Consider the following 19,721-nt stretch of genomic DNA (forward strand, 5'->3'; position numbering starts at 1 on the left):
GGAGCACCGGAATTAAAATTAAACAGGTGCCCTTGAGCTGGTGTTAAAGCGGCTAGGGGTAATAGATGGTGCTCAGGGACTGGAATACGGGGGTTGTTGGAGCCTCAAGGACCACTATTGTGGGAAAATGGAGGATGTTTTGGGTTGGCACTTTAAAATGGTTATTTATGTTTGTTATGTATTAATAAAAGGCTGCTGTGGCCATTTAATCCATTCCTTGTGTGTTGAGTATTTATTCTAGGTAAAGGACAATAGAAATGCGACTTGGCGATACACTGGTCATGTAAACCGGTGTGCATGTGCATGGGGTATTTAGGAAAGATAGCTGATGGCTGAACAGTGGTTGTCTAGAAATCTAATATACTGATACGGAATTTAGATTAGAGTCCTACCTGGGACACTGAGCTGTGGAATATGTTGGTACTATACAAGCAAGAGAAGTAAATAATAAATAAATGTACGGTTAGTGTACTATTATACACTGTGTATATGCATTGTATGTAGCCCCTACTGCTTCCATTACTTTTCTACACCTGAAAATGTGTTGACTAGGTGTTAGTTGATGCACATGTAAGATAGATTTATGACAGGACTATACAGCACTTTTGCTGTCAGCATTATCACAAAGGCCAAGGACAGAAGAATGTTTTAAAACACAAAGACACAGAAAACATTCCATTGACTTAAAGAGAAATAAGTTATTTAAAGGCACAACAACATTCCAGAAATTCATAAACTCTAAGTATTAAAGAGGACCTTTCACCACCTCCAACAAGTCCGGCTCTTTACATCATTTAATAGTTGCTTCTACACTGATCCTGGTGCAGTTAGAATTTTTTCTCTAGCCCTGACCATTCTTGACCAATTAATGCTGTTAGTTTTGGTGCCTGATATACTATTTAGTCTCTGTACTGTCAGGAGGGCGGTGTCAGGCAGGAGCAGACAAAGGGTGTGATTCTGAGCTTTGACACTGGTTGCCTCTGATTGGAGCTCTGAATCACACCCCCTGCCTGACCCCGCCCTTCTGACACTACAGAGCTTAGCACATCAGGCATTAGGCACAGCATTGCTGCTCAGGAATAGTGGAGGCTTGAAAATTCCAACTGTGCTGGAATCATTAAGGGTGCATTCACACTACGGAACGCCAGCGTGTATCACAGCCGTACACGCCGGTGTTACAGCAGTGCTGCCGGACACTTCCCATTCATTTCTATGGGAGCCGGCATGCGAGCAATCCCCATAGAAATGAATGGAAAAAAGCAGTCCATTCATTTCTATGGGGAGCGCTCGCATGCCAGCTCCCATAGAAATGAATGGGAAGTGTCCGGCAGCACTGCTGTAACGCCGGCGTGTACGGCTGTGATACACGCTGGCGTTCCGTAGTGTGAATGCACCCTTAAGGTGGAGGTGGCGAAAGGTCCACTTTAAGTCTTATGCAAGCTTAGTAAAGTTATTGCTCTGAAAAAGATTATCAGCATTAAAGACAATGTTTCATATGGTCAATCGCAAAAACATCCACAACACTTAAACACTTTTCTTATAAAAACCACATGGATATAAAATCCTTTGTCAGAGAATGACCTATTTTCTCATATAGAACATTGTTACAGGGAGAGGCAGGAGTTCAGCTCCAAAACTGCAATTTTCTCATAGCTCAATTCTAGGAAATAAAACACAGTCAGTAGCAATGATGCAGCTGTATCAAGACTCATTTGTCTGTCATCAACCAGCTTAGGAAGATAACATGAACTACATGAAGATCAGGACGTGATAATTTCTTCTGGTCCCACCTAAACATTTATCTCTCCATGTTGTAGCTCATCATGGAACATCTTTTCTGTAACCTGGGTTCTTAGCCTTAGGGTAAGGCCCCACGTTGTGAAAACACAGGGTTTTTTCACTGTAGATTTTGCTGCGTTTTTTGAGCCAAAGCCAGGAATGGCTACAAAAGGAATGGGAAATATATAGGAAGTTCTTATACTTCTACCTTCTGCTCAAACCACTCCTGGCTTTGGCTTAGAAAACCGTAACAAAATCTGCAACAAAAAAAAGCTGCGTTTCCGTAACGTGGGGTCTTAGCTTTAGGGTGCATTCACACAGAGGAAAATGGTGAGGAATTTGGTATGGAATTTCAGTGCTGAAAAAAAAGCCTCCCATTGACTTCAATGGGTTCCTTTCCCCCACCACACTTTAACAAACCACCCACAGGCACATAGGTAAGATTTCAGGTACCGCTATTGACGTTGGTAGTATATGGGTATCATAGTGTAGATATCCACCATATGATGTATCAAGAACTCATAGAAATAATCTCAATATTCCCTGGGAACTCCAAAGTTACTGCCAACAGGTATCAATAGAGATAGACCTCAAACCTTTTCATGTTTTTGAGGGGTCTTTCATTTAAGGTGCACCCCTCATTCCAATCTAAATCTAGTGTTCATTGTTTTTTTCAATTCCCTAATAGCCGGTGGCTATGGGTCTAACCACCGGAGTGCCAAAAGTTTCTTTGCCTGATGTAATAAACAAGAAATTCCTATTGATTCTGGAGATTCCCTGTCTGTTCCTTCCCCCGAAAAAACAAGAATAGTTTAGTTATTTGTAATCATTTTGGCCTTACTGTAATTGTAAACCAGCACAGACCAAAGCTGCATGGAGGAGGGAGAGAGAAGTAGCTTGAACCATAGATGAGAAAGAAGGTGTGATGTTGTTATAAGTAAGTTCTATATGTTCTGTCCCGTTTCCACCACCTCTGCAAGAGCTGTCATACCAAAACTGGATAAAATCTTCTCTGCATATGGCATACCTGAAACAGTGAAGACTGACAATGGACCACCTTTCAATAGTGCAGATTTTCAGTCTTTTGCAACTAATCTTGGTTTTAACCACAGGAAAATAACTCCTTACTGGCCTCAAGCCAATGGTGAAGTGGAGCGCTTCATGCAATCAATCAAAAAAACTCTTCGGATTGCTACCATGGAACACAAGGATTTGCAACAAGAATTGTACAGATTCCTTAGACAGCTTTTGCGGGCCGTATACGCTCCCATTGATTTCAATGAGGAGAGTGGATCGTATACGCGGCGCTATTTAGCAAATTAGACATAAAAATAACACATAGAAATAAGCAAATTAGACATCCTCGTTTCTGAATGCCCAAATTAAAAACATTAAAAAAAAAATGTAATTTTTTCCATCATAGTGGGAATAAAAATCAAATCATTTTTTCATTATTTCACTTCCCACAAAAAAAAAATAATAAAAAGCAATCAAAATGTCAGACATTTTATAAATAAAAAGTGTATCTGGCCTTGCAAAAAAATAAAAAAAAAAATACATAGAAATATAAAAAAAAGTTACCAATGTCAGAATATGACAACTAATATTTGTCATAATTGTAGCAACCTGCAGAATATAGGCAACATGTGGTGCAAAATGGCAAAATGGTGCAAATGCAGTTTATTTTTCTAACTCCCCCCCCCTTATTAAAAACAAATTTTTGCAGCTTCCCAGTACATCATACACAATATTAAATGATACCAGTATAAAATACAATCTTGCAAAAATAAGTGTGAACAGAATAATAAAAAGTTATGAATTTTGGACGGTGGAGAATAAAAAACTAAAATAAAAAAATGGCTGCGGTTGGAAGGGGTTAAATAGTAATAATTTTATTTATATATTGCCTTTCCCGTACGTCCTACGGCAGCACAATTACACAAGGGATTTCATCCCCTAGGTACAACCAGAGAGACAGGTTAGTTAGCAATCGTGAACAACCAATTAAACAATTAACAAGGACCCCTCCTATAAAGGTAAGGAAGTCGGCTGGCCCAATTGTGTTCTTTTTTCTCTCTAGGTGCCTGAAGAGACAGGATGTGTTAAGGACTTTTCGGCAGTTGCTGGGCTTTCCGGGCTGTATACAGGGCTGGGTCCCTGTCCCTCAGTTCCGAAGGTGTTCCAAGATGATGCCGATCATTTCTATTTGGACTTGCCTTGGTTCACATGTGGGTGGAATTACATGGTCAGGAATTCCCCACTAAACATGGATGATAGCACATGGAGGCGCTTCAGGTTCTCCCTGAAGTATACGCGCCTAGCCCAGCAATCCACTACAAATGGCGCACTGAAAATGGCGCGCGCACTCCTCGAGAAATGAGGCATGTTGTTCCAGGACTGGCATCAACGCTGCAGCCACCATAAGGAATGGAGGCAGTATCCGGCAACATGGCGCACTTTGCCTCCTGCTCAGCCCTCTGCTTGCTGAGGTAAGTAAGGCTGAATGTTCTGAGCAGCTCAGGTTTGTCTATTGTGGTGTTCAGCTCTGCACTGGTTTTATCATACACTGTAACCCTTCACATGCCAGTAGTAGTAGCCGGCAATATGGTGATCACCTCCTGCTCAGCCCTCGGCTTACTGTGGTGAGTATGGCTGAATGTTCTGAGCTGCTCCATGTTGTTTGCCCTGCTGTGTTTAGCTCTGCATTGGTTCCAGTACACACTGTGACTCCTCACATGCTGCACTCACCTCCTGCTCTGCTTACTGTGTAAGTATGGCTGTATGTGCTAAGCTGCTCCATGTTGTTTGCCCGGCTGGGTCCAGCTCTGTGCACTATTAACTCTCCGCGTGCTGAAGCTCTGCTAACTGTTTGTGTTCTGTTTAGATGTCTGCGGGAGCAGTAAGAGGACCTGTAAGTCCAGATACAGGGGGCAGTAGAGGCCGCAGCCCCTACCTGAGGACCTGGTAGCAGACACCTGTGTGAATTGTTCCTCACCTGTGGCCTCCTCTCCAGGAGAGGGCACTACAGCATGTATGGAGGGGTATACAGCAGCTTACTAAGGGTTCAGGAGGTCTCCCTCACCCAGTGACCAGTACCAAGCTCCACCAGCTCTTACAATCTTGAGGGATTAAATCCTAAATTCAGATGACCCAGGAGTTTTGTGTTCAAGGACAATGGGAATTTTTTTACTTAACGCAGTTTAAAACTCAGGGAATTTTGCTAAAGAGGTGTAACCAGGTTACTGTAATCACAGGGCAAATGGTGCAGCTGCCCCGGGCCCGTCTGGCACTTCATATGAGAGGCGGAGAGTCTGCAAAAGAAAACAAAACCAAAACAAATAACAAACAATAAATTTATTGCCATGACTGGTTTTATTTCCCCCTCTCCTGCTGGGCAGGTAGTCACGTTGTCAATACCTTTGCCTGCGCAGCAGCCTATGGGCCCTATGGTTAGGTTTCTTACATACAATGTGCCTTGTTATTTGCCAGGTATGCAGAGCGGTAAAGGCTGCAGAGCAGTAGATGATGCATTGCTGCAGAGCGTTCCCTCTACATCCCTAATGAAGGATCTGGTGTTGATCCCTTAAGTTTTGGGAAACAAGTAAAGAGCCCTTCGTGATCTATGGCTGCATATCAGGCTCCTGCTCATAGAATACCGCGCCAATGCAGCCGTGTCCCACCTAAAGCAGATTGTGTTACGGTCAATTTTTTTCCTATCCCTGTCTTGGAGATCGGACATGTTTTGTGGTCAGACCATTGAATCTGTTTCCTGGAGAGCTGGGTGACAGCCAGGGGATTTACTGTTGCAGATGTACTCAAATTTAGGTGGAGATAATGACAAATATAGTCAGATATATATTCCATAATAATCCCTTCATAAAGTGGCTGATTATCTTCTGCGCCAGGGCCCTCCCCAAACCCTACACTGCACAAATTTGCAGAATGCCGCAGACAAGGCGCAGGTCAGAGGTGGTAGAGACATATCCGGATAATGTTTTATGCTGTGCCCAGTTAGGGGCCATTCACACTGCTCCTCTTCATTGTCCAGCCTTCTGCTCCTGCGGCTGAATGTCTGACAGACACTGCATTCTGCTGCCGTCTTTCCACCACTATTGGGACCTTATCCATAAGGAGTCTTACAGGACTTAGTCTTACAGGAGTTAGCGGTTTCTCCTTCCAGTGTCCTCCCACAACCTGCACCTTCCATTGGAAACAATAGAGGCAGAGTTTGGACAAAGTCTGTCGCTGTTTAGGGGCGCAAATCCCTACATGTGAACGCCTCCTTACACCACTGTAAGCGCTGTATACTGTGCACAAGAAAATCTGCACTGGAGTCCTCGCCATACGTTTCTGTTGCATAGATTATGTGGTAAAGCCGCGCACCATAGTGTAAATGGAAAGTGTCAGACTAAGGATGAATCTATCGCACTGCATAAAGCGGACAGGTCTATCAGGAGATTCTGCAGAAACTGATGTTATATTTAATGAGGTGCTGCAGCAGCTTGCACTGGGCCCACTAATGAGTTAAAACAGCGTAGGATGGAGCCTGAGAAAGAAGCTCTATTATTGTCATGTAACTAAGGGCAAGGTTTACCCAAGTCATCCAGTCCTGCAGGAATGGCTACAATGTGACCAGGAGACTCCGAGAAAGTAAAAAAAACAAACAAACAAAACAACCTGTGTATCTGGATCTAGATGTGACACAACCTACAGCCTGGATATCTTCCCCACTCATGATTGGGAATTGGTTCCTAAGCTAGATCTTCCTGTCACTGAAATGTCAGTGACCATTGTGGACTGTAAGTGCCTACCATTGTCTGCTCGGGGCCTGGCAAGTGCCAGCGGAGGAGACTGACTGGGAATCACTAACTCCATTGGCTAAAAAAAGCAAGCAAAACAACAAAACAGATTCTGTCTTGTAGAAACCTTCTATATCCTCCATAGGAGTTTACAATACATCTTTGTAAGTGATTCCAGTTGCCAGGTCACTATGTATACGGCTCGCTCATCTCACCAGAGATTTAGAAGACGAGTCCGAGGGCAGAAATCCTCCGGGCACTGACACAGATGGAAAATCCTTCAGATTTCTCTGTGATACTCATTTGCATAAAATAAGATCTGTATCCACAGGATCCTAGAATATATCTTCTGTGGTGTGTATACACTCCACTGTCTATACACTCACACACACTCTATTGTGTATATATGCACATAAACTCCACTGTGTATATGCTCACATACACTCCAGTGTGTATATACTCACATACACTCTGGGTATATACTTGCATACTCTACTGTGTATATACTCACATACACTCTACTGTGTATATATTCGCATGTTCTTTATCGTGTATATATTCACATACACTCTACTGTGTATATACTCACATACACTTCATTGTGTGCATACTCACATACACTCTACCGTGTATATATTCACATGTTCTTTATTGTGTATATACTTGCATACACTCTACTGTGTGTATGCTCACATACAATCTATTGTGTATATACTCACATACACTGTGTATACATTCACATACTCTACTGTGTATATACTCACATACACTCTACGGTGTGTATACTCACATACTCTGCTGTGTATATACTCACAAATACTTTGTTGTGGATACACTCTAGCATGTTTACACTCACATAAACTCCGTTGTATACATACTCGCATGTGCTTTATTTATGGATGCACTCTCATATACTCGATTATAGAGATACTCATGAACTCTTGTGGATATGGTCCTATACTATATGGTGATTATACTCACGTGTAGTCTGATGTGTGGACTCGCATATCGCCCATTGTATATACTTACATATATTCTATTGTGGATACATGCACATATCTTCCATTATATATACTCGGACATTTTTCATTGTATATTCTCATATATCCAATTGTGGATATACTCACATATTGTCTGGTATACTCATATATGCTATTTTGAATATGCTCATATACTCGTTAGTCTCCACCTCATAAGAACCTTTCTTCAAAGCATTGCAGATGTTAAGTCCGTTTTTGTCACCAAAAAAAAAAATGTATTCTTGGGGACCTGCAGGGTCATTAATGCGCTGACTCTCCATTTGAGCCACTTCAAGAAGTCTCAATAAATGGCTAAACTTCAAAGTTTCTTCTTAATCGCCATCATATCTACCAGACATATTAGTGTATTACAGGCTCTCTACTACAAAGAGTCCTATCGGAGTTCCTAGGAGTTTGTCTTCTCTTGAGAGCCATCCCAGGGTTCCTTCCTAAGGTCCCTCTTTCAAGCAGATCAGCCCGGACGTTGCCTTGCCAGGGTCTTCCCTAAACCTTAGGGAGAGGAGTAACTAAGGTGGCATCTTTACATGTTAAAGAGAACTCCTGTCTGGTTGCAGAGATCCAACAGCTTCAGGAAAGCCAAAATTTTACTGGCAACATTATGGCCCAAATAAGGGGGCAAAGGACAAGTAAAAGCCCCACTGGCAAGATGGTTCAGGGCTGCGGCTGAAATGTGCTACCAACTGAGTGATCTGCAATCTCCGCTAAAGTCAGAGCTCATGCCGCTCGGCCCATGTTCACATCATGGGAAGAAGTGGGACATATTCCACTAGAACAAATGCACATGGCGTAACCGGATCCTCTTCATTCACATTTATCAAACTCTACAGACTCGATTCACGAGCAGCAGTGCGATCCTTATTAGGCAAAGAGTGGCAGCCGGCATCCCTCCCTGTTAGCTCATTGCTTCTCAAATCCCTTGTGTAATTGTGCTGCCGTAGGACGTACGGGAAAGAGGAAAATTTACTCACCGAAATTTTAATTTCCTGTAGTCCGTAGGCAGCACAAGCGACCCTCCCTATTGAATGTCTATTGCTTCAAAAAAACACAATTGGACCAGCCGACTTCCTTACCTTTATAGGAGGGGTCCTTGTTAATTGTTTAATTGGTTATTCACGATTGCTAACTAACCTGTCTCTCTGGTTGTACCTAGGGGACGAAATCCCTTGTGTAATTGTGCTGCCTACGAACTACGGGAAATGAAAATTTTGGTGAGTAAATTTTCCTCTATATATTCCACAGCACTTTACAGACCAAACAATATAAGACTTTACAATGTGAACAAAATAATTAACATATCAAACAGGAGTGAGGGTCCTGTTCACAAGAGCTTACAATCTATAAGGAAATATTGAAACACAAAAGAAATATTTAAATTAGGTGATAGAATATCAATAGGTTAAAAAATAGTAGGGAGTTGTATTAGATAAGTAAATGTTAGATTTAAAAAAAAAAATAAAAGTAAATGGGAAAAAAAAAATGTTTAAAAAATGAAAAATAATCACTGTTTAAATGCATAGAAATTCTTTATTATGGAAAAGAAAAACAAAACATTTATACATTTGGCATTGTGGCATGACCAACACGATGCAAGAAAATATTGGCTGTGTCCGAAAAAAAAAATATAGCTCTCAAAACATGGCAGCACAAAAAATGTTAAGTGTTTGTATATTGTGCAAAATCAGTAATGCAGTACACACAAAAAATTATATAGGTTGGTATTGATGTAAATCGAACAGCACATGATTTATAATGTATAATTTATTTATAATAAAACAATAATAAAATTTATGGTTTTTTTCATCCCTCCGTGAAAGAGTTAATAAAATGCAGTCAATAAGCCATAGTGACCACAAAAAATGCCACTGAAAAATATAACTTACCCCACAAAACAAACAAATGCTCAAACAGCTAGATGTGTGGGAATAAAAATTATAGATGCCAGATTGTAGCCAACAAAAAAAGAACCCCAAAAAACATTGCAACTTCCTTAAAGCCGACACTGTCTGTCTCCTGAAGGGGTTAAACAAAGCTTACGGGTGATATCATAGAAAGTCACTCGCAGGTTGCCATCACTATTAAAGAAGTCTCAGAGTTGACGGCAAGTTAGTGATACCACTACAGAATGGGGGATTAGAAATGTCGATGATAATGATCATAATAATGTGACAATGTGGAATAGGGCCACAATCTGAGGATAAATGCATTGGCCCATTGGTTACTTGTCATGTCCCTGGTGGTCAGTCTGGGATATAACAGCATGGGAAAAAGGTAAGGCATTAGATTAAAGAGCAGTGGCAGTTTTACTATATACTACAGGACACTTAAAAATAATAATAATAATTTTTATTTCTATAGCGCCAACATAGTCCGCAGCGCTGTACAATTTGTAGGGTTCAAATACAGACAGAAAGATACATTACAAAGAAAGTCAAAAAGTCATTTCACACACTTACTGGGACATTAATGTCTGACATTGATTATTACAGAAAATATCAAGTCAAAATGTTAGCTTCATGGAAAAGTTAAAAAGATCTTAAACCTTATGTGCACGGTATAAAAGGATAAAGCTTAAAAGGAGCTTCTAACATACATCTGCAAAGGTATAGTCTTAACTCCTGCATCCTAGACCAAAAATTCAGAACAAAACTTTACAAGCAATTAATAAAACTAGTTTTCATACATTCCTCCTAACTTTTTGCAAAGTGGAACATTTATGGTTACTTTATACTACCAGGATAATAACCACAGTCATGTCATAGTACAGGGATAATACACAGTGATGTCATAGTACAGGGATAATACACACAGTGATGTCCCAGTACAGGGATAATAGACCCAGTGATGTCCCAGTACAGAGATAATAGACCCAGTAATGTCCCAGTACAGAGATAATAGACCCAGTAATGTCCCAGTACAGGGATAATAACCACAGTGATGTCACAGTACAGGGATAATAACCACAGTGATGTCACAGTACAGGGATAATAACCACAGTGATGTCCCAGTACAGGGATAATAAACCCAGTCACAGCATGGGAATAATGCAAACAGTGATCACAGTAAATTAGTAATATTACAGAAAAAGCATAAGCATAGTGTCGGCACATCTGAGATGTAAGGTACACAGCAATATCATATAATAATAATAATAATAATAATAATAATAATAATATATCATATCATACTAATAGAATACTGCACAGCATAAAGCCATAGCCCTGGGGTCATAAACACTGGTATTCTCCATATGTCTGAGTGGCCATTGAGATCCCTCCAGTCCCAACGTCCACATGTTACTGTAAACTCCGCACCTCTATAGTTACAGCCTGCCCTCATGCAGCTTGAAATGACTGGATATAGACAACAGATTGCTTTAATCTGTACATGGAATGTGAATAATGTAGGTTTTACATTTGCATGGAAATATACAGCAGCTTGCAATGTGCCAGTTTATATTTATGGTCTCCCACCCCTTGGTGATCACAGAGTCCCTGCTTGGGGTCAGGTATAGCTGTAACTAGGAGTGCAATCAGGACCTGATTGTTTTAGGTTCTTGTAACCGTATGTGGATCAGAAGTAAGTATTCTGTCAGACACTTCTGTGCTGCAATCATTGGGTCCCCCGCAGAGCCATGACTACAAGTAACACTGGGACCGGAGCCAATCAGGTCCCAATATCGGCAACCAGGACAGAAATTTCCTATAATCTGTATGTAGTGACCAACTGGGAGCATTACAAAAGGTTTATATGTTTTTATGCTCTTGAATGACCTGTTTTGTACTATCTCCCTATCTTATAAAAATGTCTGTCTGTCTGTCTGTCTGTCTGTCTGTCTGTCTGTCTGTCTGTCTGTCTGTCTGTCTGTCTGTCTGTCTGTCTGTCTGTCTGTCTGTGCTCTAATGCGAACCAAACGACTGGACCGATCTTCACCAAATTTGGTACAGAGATACTTCAGGTATCCGGGAAGGTTTAAGACGAGACTCCAACTCGCTCGGATGTACCGTTGCTGAGATACAGCATTCCAAATACAGTGTCCCCCCCCCCCCCCCTTAGCCAATACAAACCTGCAAGTCTTTCACTCATATTCCAACTGCAATACACACGGTCACTCCACATGCACAATACAACACTGATATCCAAACTGAGATACACGCATCAGAGGATTAGATACACAGTATCACATGCCAGAGGATTAGATACACACGTCTGCACACAGTCCCACACACCAGAGGATTAAATACGCATTTCTGCACACAGTTCCACACACTGAAGGATTTGATATGTGCATTTGCACATGGTTTCACATGCCAAAGGATTAGATAAAGGTGTCTACACACAGTTCCATACTCCAGAGGATTAGATACGTGCGTCTGCACACATTTATACACGCCATAGGATTAGATACACGCGTCTGCACACAGTTCCACATTCCAGAGGATTAGATATGCGCATCTGCACACAGTTCCACATTCCAGAGGATTAGATACGCGCATCTGCACACAGTTGTACATGCCATAGGATTAGATACACGCGTCTGCACACAGTACCACATGCAGTAGGATTAGATACGCGCGTCTACACATAGTTCCACACGCCAAAGGATTAGATATGCACGTCTGCACACAGTACCACACGGGGGAGGATTAGATACGCGCGTCTACACACAGTACCACATGCCATAGGATTAGATACGCGCATCTGCACACAGTACCACATGCCGGGGGATTGGATACGCGCGTCTACACACAGTTCCACACGCCGTAGGATTAGATACGCGCCTCTTCACACAATACCATACAGGGGAGGATTAGATACACGTGTCTTCACACAGTTGTACACACCATAGGATTAGATACACGGGTCTGCACACAGTCCCACACACCAGAGGATTAAATACGCACTTCTGCACACAGTACCACATGCCATAGGATTAGATACGTGCGCCTGCACACGGTTCCACATGCCGAAGCATTAGATATAGGCATCTACACACCGTTCCACACTCCAGAGGATTAGATACACAGATCAGCACACAGTATCACACGCCAGAGGATTAGATACACGGGTCTCCACACAGTCCCACACACCAGAGGATTAAATACGCATTTCTGCACACAGTTCCACACACTGATGGATTTGATACACGCGTCTGCACACGATTCCACATGCCGAAGGATTAGATACAGGCGTCTACACACAGTTCCACACTCCAGAGCATTAGATACGTGCGTCTACACACATTTGTACACGCCATAGGATTAGATACACACGTCTGCACAGAGTACCACATGCCGTAGGATTAGATACACGCGTCTACACACAGTTCCACATTCCAGAGGATTACATACGCGCGTCTGCACACAGTTGTACACGCCATAGGATTATATACACGCGTCTGCAGACAGTACCACATGCAGTAGGATTAGATACGCGCGTCTACACATAGTTCCACACGCCAAAGGATTAGATACGCGCCTCTTCACACAATACCACACTTTGGAGGATTAGATACGTGTCTCTGCACACAGTACCACAAGCCAGAGAATTAGATACGCGTCTCAGCACACAGTATCACACAGGGGAGGATTAGATACGCGTGTTTACACACAGTACCACACGGGGGAGGATTAGATACGCGCGTCTACACACAGTACCACATGACGGGGGATTGGATACACGCCTCTACACACAGTTCCACATGCCGTAGGATTAGATACGCGCCTCTTCACACAATACCACACGGGAGGATTAGATACACGTGTCTTCACACAGTTGTACACGCCATAGGATTAGATACACGCATCTGCACACAGTACCACATGCCGTAGGATTAGATACGTGCGTCTACACACAGTACCACATGCCTTAGGATTAGATACACGTGTCTACACACAGTTCCACACGCCGTAGGATTAGATGCGCGCCTCTTCACACAATACCACACAGGGGAGGATTAAATACGTGCGTCTGCACACAGTACCACACGCCAGAGGATAAGATAAGCGCGTCTGCACACAGTACCAAATTCCGTAGGATTAGATACGCACGTCTGCACACAGTACCACATGCCGTAGGATTAGATACCCACGTCTACACACAGTTCCACATGCCGTAGGATTAGATACGCACCTCTTCACACAATACCACACAGGGGAGGATTAGATACGTGCATCTGCACACAGTACCGCACGCCAGAGTCATTAGATATGCGCGTCTGCACACAGTTTCACTTACTGGAGGATTAGATACGCGCCTCTTTACACAATACCACACGGGGAGGCTTAGATATGTGCATCTGCACACAGTACCACACCAACAAGGATTGGATACTTGCATCTAAACACAGTACTACACGGGGAAGGATTAGATACAATATACCCGTGTGAAGCCGGGTCCTCCCTCTAGTTATATATATATATGCTGCGGACCTTACTGTATACCTTTAATGGGCTGAACCGCTGTAGAATAGATGCTGAGAGATGGTACAACCTGGACATAGAGGGTTCTGGGAAGGAGAAAAAGAATCTACTTTTACACTCTGGAGAAGGTGGAAGTGTAGAGTGTGTGGAAAATCTGAGCCACAGCCCAACCTGGACCAGAGAAGTTCTAGCAAGACCAGTCCCACGACAGGAGATGGGAGTAATCCCTGCTCAACATGTGGCTGAGAGTAATGTCAGTCAAGAATCTGAGGATAAGGGTTAGTCCTACGACCTTGCCTGTGTCTCAGGACAGACAGAGCCTATAGAGACTTATAAATGTATATTGCATACTGATTGGAATGAAGACTGTTCCAACAGGGTAGACACAGACACTAAATAGGGTGCACTACCTACCAGTTCAGCCACAGCCTTCACTGGTAAGGCCATAAGAATTGCACCTTCAAGTAGGATACTGACCTTGTCCTGCCTCAAGTAGAGACTGTGAGCACCTCAACCTCCATCAGGGTCAGGAAGGCTAACAGCAACTAGGACATGCCAGGGGTAAACACTACCACCATACAGCCCTACAGCCCCCTCAGGACTGCAGCAACCCAGAAGTAGAACCAGAGGAGTTGGTCTAGTACTTCTGCATCTAAGTTGCGAACTGACATTGCTAAAAAATGGCCTGGGCGCATGCGCAGTAGCCATAGTAGAAGCAGCATGCTACTGTGCATGCGCCCAGGCCATTTTTTAGCAATGTCAGTTCGCGACTTAGATGGGACCCGAGGACATCGCAGGAAGTGGAGGCGTGGATGAAGAAGACGGCGGACCCTGAATGCCCGCCCACCGTGCACAATGGGTAAGTTGATCACATTCTTTTTTAGGGTATTATTTTAAAACTGGGGGGGTAGTTTGATGTAACTTTAGCGGTGCCTGAATAGTCTTTTTAAAGGCTATTCACACATATGTGGGGCTCTATCAGCATGATTTTGCTGATAGAGCCCTTTTATATAGGAGCGTGCCACTGTATCTTTTCTTTACGTTATGAGTACTACCATGCCCACCCTCCTGGCCTTCCCCAAAGGTTTGCTACATGTATAATATAGCCCAACACACTGAAGGTATCACATCTTTATTGAATACAAAAAGCAAAAAATTATATATCCAGCTCACCACATATATCCGTAAATCTGAGTGTTGTGTCCAGGAAGTATGGAAGCCTTGCGGACTTCAAGGCAGACTGAAACTACTTCTTTGGGTAAAAATCCAGCTTCAACCGAACCACAAGATATTCCAACGAATGTAGTATAAAATTTGATTCTTTATTCAATCCAAAAGTTAAAATTGGTCACATATCAGCTCATTAACATAAGGCTACGTGTTTCGGGACTGCGACCCTTCCTCATGGCATACCTAACTGTGAAATGCTGACTCCTTTTAAACACTTCTGATAAGCTGACTCCACCCAACACATATTTTAACCCCACATTGACCAAAAAAAAATACATTTGACATTCAATTATACATTGTATACATTCAACACATATAATTTTATATTTCCTCTTACTCGTTCAAACACCGTATACATAAATAATATACATATACTACATTCAATACAGTCCATGTTGTACTTATATGAACAAGCTTTACATAATCACCTACTTTACGTTACAATGACCCATACCAATATTTATAATTTGCTGATATCTCTTATATATAGTTAAACACCTACCCTATATCTTCTTTTCTTTCCAACCATAGCTATAAATCCAATGCATGAATGATCTCCAGCCATAAAACATATATCCCAAGTCTGATATTAACTTCCTGTTTTATGCCGTCCGTATACTTCCCTATATTTGCCATGATACTAAAGATCACGTGACCTGTATTGAATGTAGTATATGTATATTATTTATGTATACGGTGTTTGAACGAGTAAGAGGAAATTGAATGCAGAAGACGGAAACCACAGAACGGAGACCCGACGCAGGTGTGAACCTAGCGTAAGGATACCAAATTTATATGGTTTTATTTACATTTTAACCCCTTAACAAAAATCCAAATTTTTGCAAAAAAATAAATGTTTTCTTAAAGTCCCCATATTCTGACAGCCATTTTTTTTTTATATATATATATATATATTTCTGTGTACAGGGATGCATAGGGTGTTTCTTTTTGTGGGGCCAGGGATGCTTTTTACTTATATCATTTTGGGGAATGTCCATTGTTTTATTAACTTTTTATTAAAATTTTTATCAGAGGTGAAAGAGTAAAAAAACGGTAATTCAGAATTATTTTATCACCGTTACCACATTCACTATATGAGCAGAATAAGTTTGTAGGCTGGGCATATTTAGGACACAGGGATACCTAATGTGTATGTGTTTCACAGTAATTTTTTAGCTTTATATGTATTCTAGGAAATGGGGGGTGATTTGAACTTTTATTTGTTTATTTTTGTTTGTTTTTGTAACTTTTTTTTCTTTATATTATGTATGTTGAACCTGCAATCATTTGATTGCATCTCTCATAGACTGCAATAGAGCTGTGTGGGAGGTGGCCTGCAACGTGGAGATTTTTTTTTTTACTTTGGGGAGGGGGCCATACTGCAGTGTAATGCCTGTGATCAGAGTGCAATTACAGTGGAGACCCAGTAACTATGGTAGTCATCTTTAAAGTCCCGACATCCACCGTAATTTCCATTTTGCATCTGTTTGTCATTAGAGATGAGCGAACACTGTTCGGATCAGCCGTTCCGAACAGCACGCTCCCATAGAAATGAATGGAAGCACCTGGCACGTACACTTTGCCGGCGGCCGGTCGCCGTGCCAGGTGCTTCCATTCATTTCTATGGGAGCGTGCTGTTCAGAACGGCTGATCCGAACAGTGTTCACTCATCTCTATTTGTCATCCATTTTTAATTGCCAGTTAAAGATGGATGAACTTCAATGGTCTATTTTTTGACCCAACCCACTAATCCGTTTATTATCAGCCATCAAATGGATGCAAATCTGTATTGACGGACGTTAAAAATTGACCCATTATTTTTTGTGGCTTCCACTTTAGCTCCCCCTGTTCTGGGCTTTTTATCTCTGTTGTTTTATTACTGTTTTCTTTATGTATATTTTATTGAGAAAATTAATAAAAACTACAATTGAAAAAAAAAAAAAATGGACCCATTAATTTAAATTGGTCAGCCATTGAAAAATTAAAAATAGAGCATGTTGGGGTTTTTTAACAGTCCAATATATATAGGTCTCAATTGGCTCCCATTGTTCTTAAAATGGACAGTAAAAAACGTGTTACGAGTCTATTTTTCACATTCATGTGCATTGGGTCTAAGCCTACATTGACATGACAGTGGTACAAAATGGTCATGAAAAAGACAATTTTCAAAGCTATTTTGCATCCTTAGGATACCCATTTCCACATAGATTTGAGGGATCCGTGAAAATGGGTAAAAATAGGACATGTCCTATTTTTTTGATGGTCCGGTAAAACGACCCATTAATGCAACTATGTAATGGCCAATAAAGAAAAATGAAAACATGGCTTATTATTGTTGTATGACTGTACACTAAGGCCTTATTCACATGTCAGTGTTCCATGTCAGTTGTTGTTTTGCATCAACCAAACATCAGCCAAAACCAGCAGGAGAATCTACACAGTGATATAATGGAAAGCTTTGCACTTGCTGTATATGTTCAACCTGATCCTGGTTGTGGCACACAATCACTGACGCAAAATACTGATATGTGAATAAGGTCCAAAGGGGGTTAAAGGGGTTGTCCCATCACAAGGATCCTATCTATACTGCTAGTTTATGTGGATTTAAGACTTTTCCTAAATGCATTGCTTTATCAAAACTGCTTTGTTTGGCCGCTATCTTAATGTATTCACTTCATTGTTTACACTCCGTTTCTATGGCACTTGGGATTATCTCCTCATTTGTCAAGTGATATAGCTGCCTGCTCTCAGGAGGGGGAGAGGCTGGGAGCAGCTCTGAGCTGTTTGTGTCTTTTAAGTAGCGGAGCTTCTCAGAGAGCTCCGGGATTTCTGAGCTCTTATCAGTCAGTTTAATTGAATTTGGCTGATAAGGGCTGAGATAGGGAGTCTGTTACCTCTGTATGTAATGCAAACTGACTCAAATCCAGCTCTGCTACATCAGCTTCACACTGTGGTAATTCATTTACAACCAATCCCGTGCAAGTGAAACCCCACCCACCTATGTGCCGAGAAAAGCAGGAAGTGAAGACAGCACAACAGCTTGCAGGTTAGTGAGTAAGCATCATGGGAATACCCCTTTAAGGAAACTGCAAAACTACAAGGGCAAGGAACCAGCTGACATATCAAGAATAGGAAATATCTAAAGTAAATTGAGACCATGTTCATGGTATTTCCTGAAGAACAGCAGACATCCTGGTACTGAGGGACAAAGTAGCCAACATTTTCACATGTTTCTTTGTCCTCTTTTACAGAAGAGAATACTCATCTATTCTTTAATACACAAGGCTTAGATATAGTCATGGATGACTTTTTTCCTTCCTAGAAAAGATCATCAAAGACACAAGAGCAGACTAAGATAAAGAGCTTTTCCTTCAGAAATACAATAATTGGAACTATAATAACCATTAACATCAAATCTTTGCTGAACTATGCAGATAGAAGACCATACAATTGCATTTCATGCTTTATCATTGTCTAAGCCCAGCAGGAGAAATTTATTACTTGTAAAATGTAGCAATTTCCATAATATTTATTACACATTTACATGTATTAAGAGTTTTTGCTAATTGTGAATTTATTCAGTCCTGACTTGTAAAATCTCCAAGAAAGAAAAAGAAGCTTCTTGATTATGTAAATGATTTCTGGGGATGGATTGTTACCTGTGCTATGTCATGTCCATTGTTAAAGGGGTTGCCCCAAATGGATTTGACTTACTGATCTCTTGATATCAGCTGGAGAGACAGGAACAAAAATTCTGGCCTCCCCAGTTGTTTTACGCAAATTCAGAAAATGGGTCTTTGGGGCCTGGGGTGTATATTAGTAGTAAAGCTTAAAGGGGTTTTCCCAATACAGAACTTTTTTTTTTTCCATTTAAACCATGTAAAAAAATCTGCACTGTACTTCACCCACCTCTATCCGCCCTCTTTTTCTGCACCCCAATATCACCATTAGATTTTAAGCTTGCAATGCCCAAAGTGGGTGGTCTTTACTATGGAGCATTACAGATGGGCAAACTGCTTCATCATGAGCCATCAACCCAAATATTCCAAATTGTTCATTGAGTTTTTTTTAATGAAACCGAACAAATGGCGATTTGTCTTGGATGAACAAAAATGTCTGCTGCCACTATCACACAAAGTACTCAGTTCTGAAAAGCTTACAACTTTGCAAGCAATAGTTAGGAATAGAAGAATTGTAAACAATTACAAGCAGCTTAGTGATAAAAAACAATACATATGAGTCGGAGCATAGCTGTACCGCTGTTGTAAGGGTGGGTTCACACCTGCGCCCGGTCTCTGCTTTGTGGGCTTCCATCTTCTGCCAACAGGAGATGGAAAAAAGCAACATTCAGTGTCCAGCTGTGAGCATCTTTTGGTCTCCACAGCAAAACCATTTTTTTTGTAACCAGACACAAAGTCCTGCATGTCCAACTTTGTGTCCAGTTTAAAAAAAAA

Source organism: Leptodactylus fuscus, chromosome 2 (genome assembly GCF_031893055.1).
Source record: "Leptodactylus fuscus isolate aLepFus1 chromosome 2, aLepFus1.hap2, whole genome shotgun sequence".
NCBI classification, from domain to species: domain Eukaryota; kingdom Metazoa; phylum Chordata; class Amphibia; order Anura; family Leptodactylidae; genus Leptodactylus; species Leptodactylus fuscus.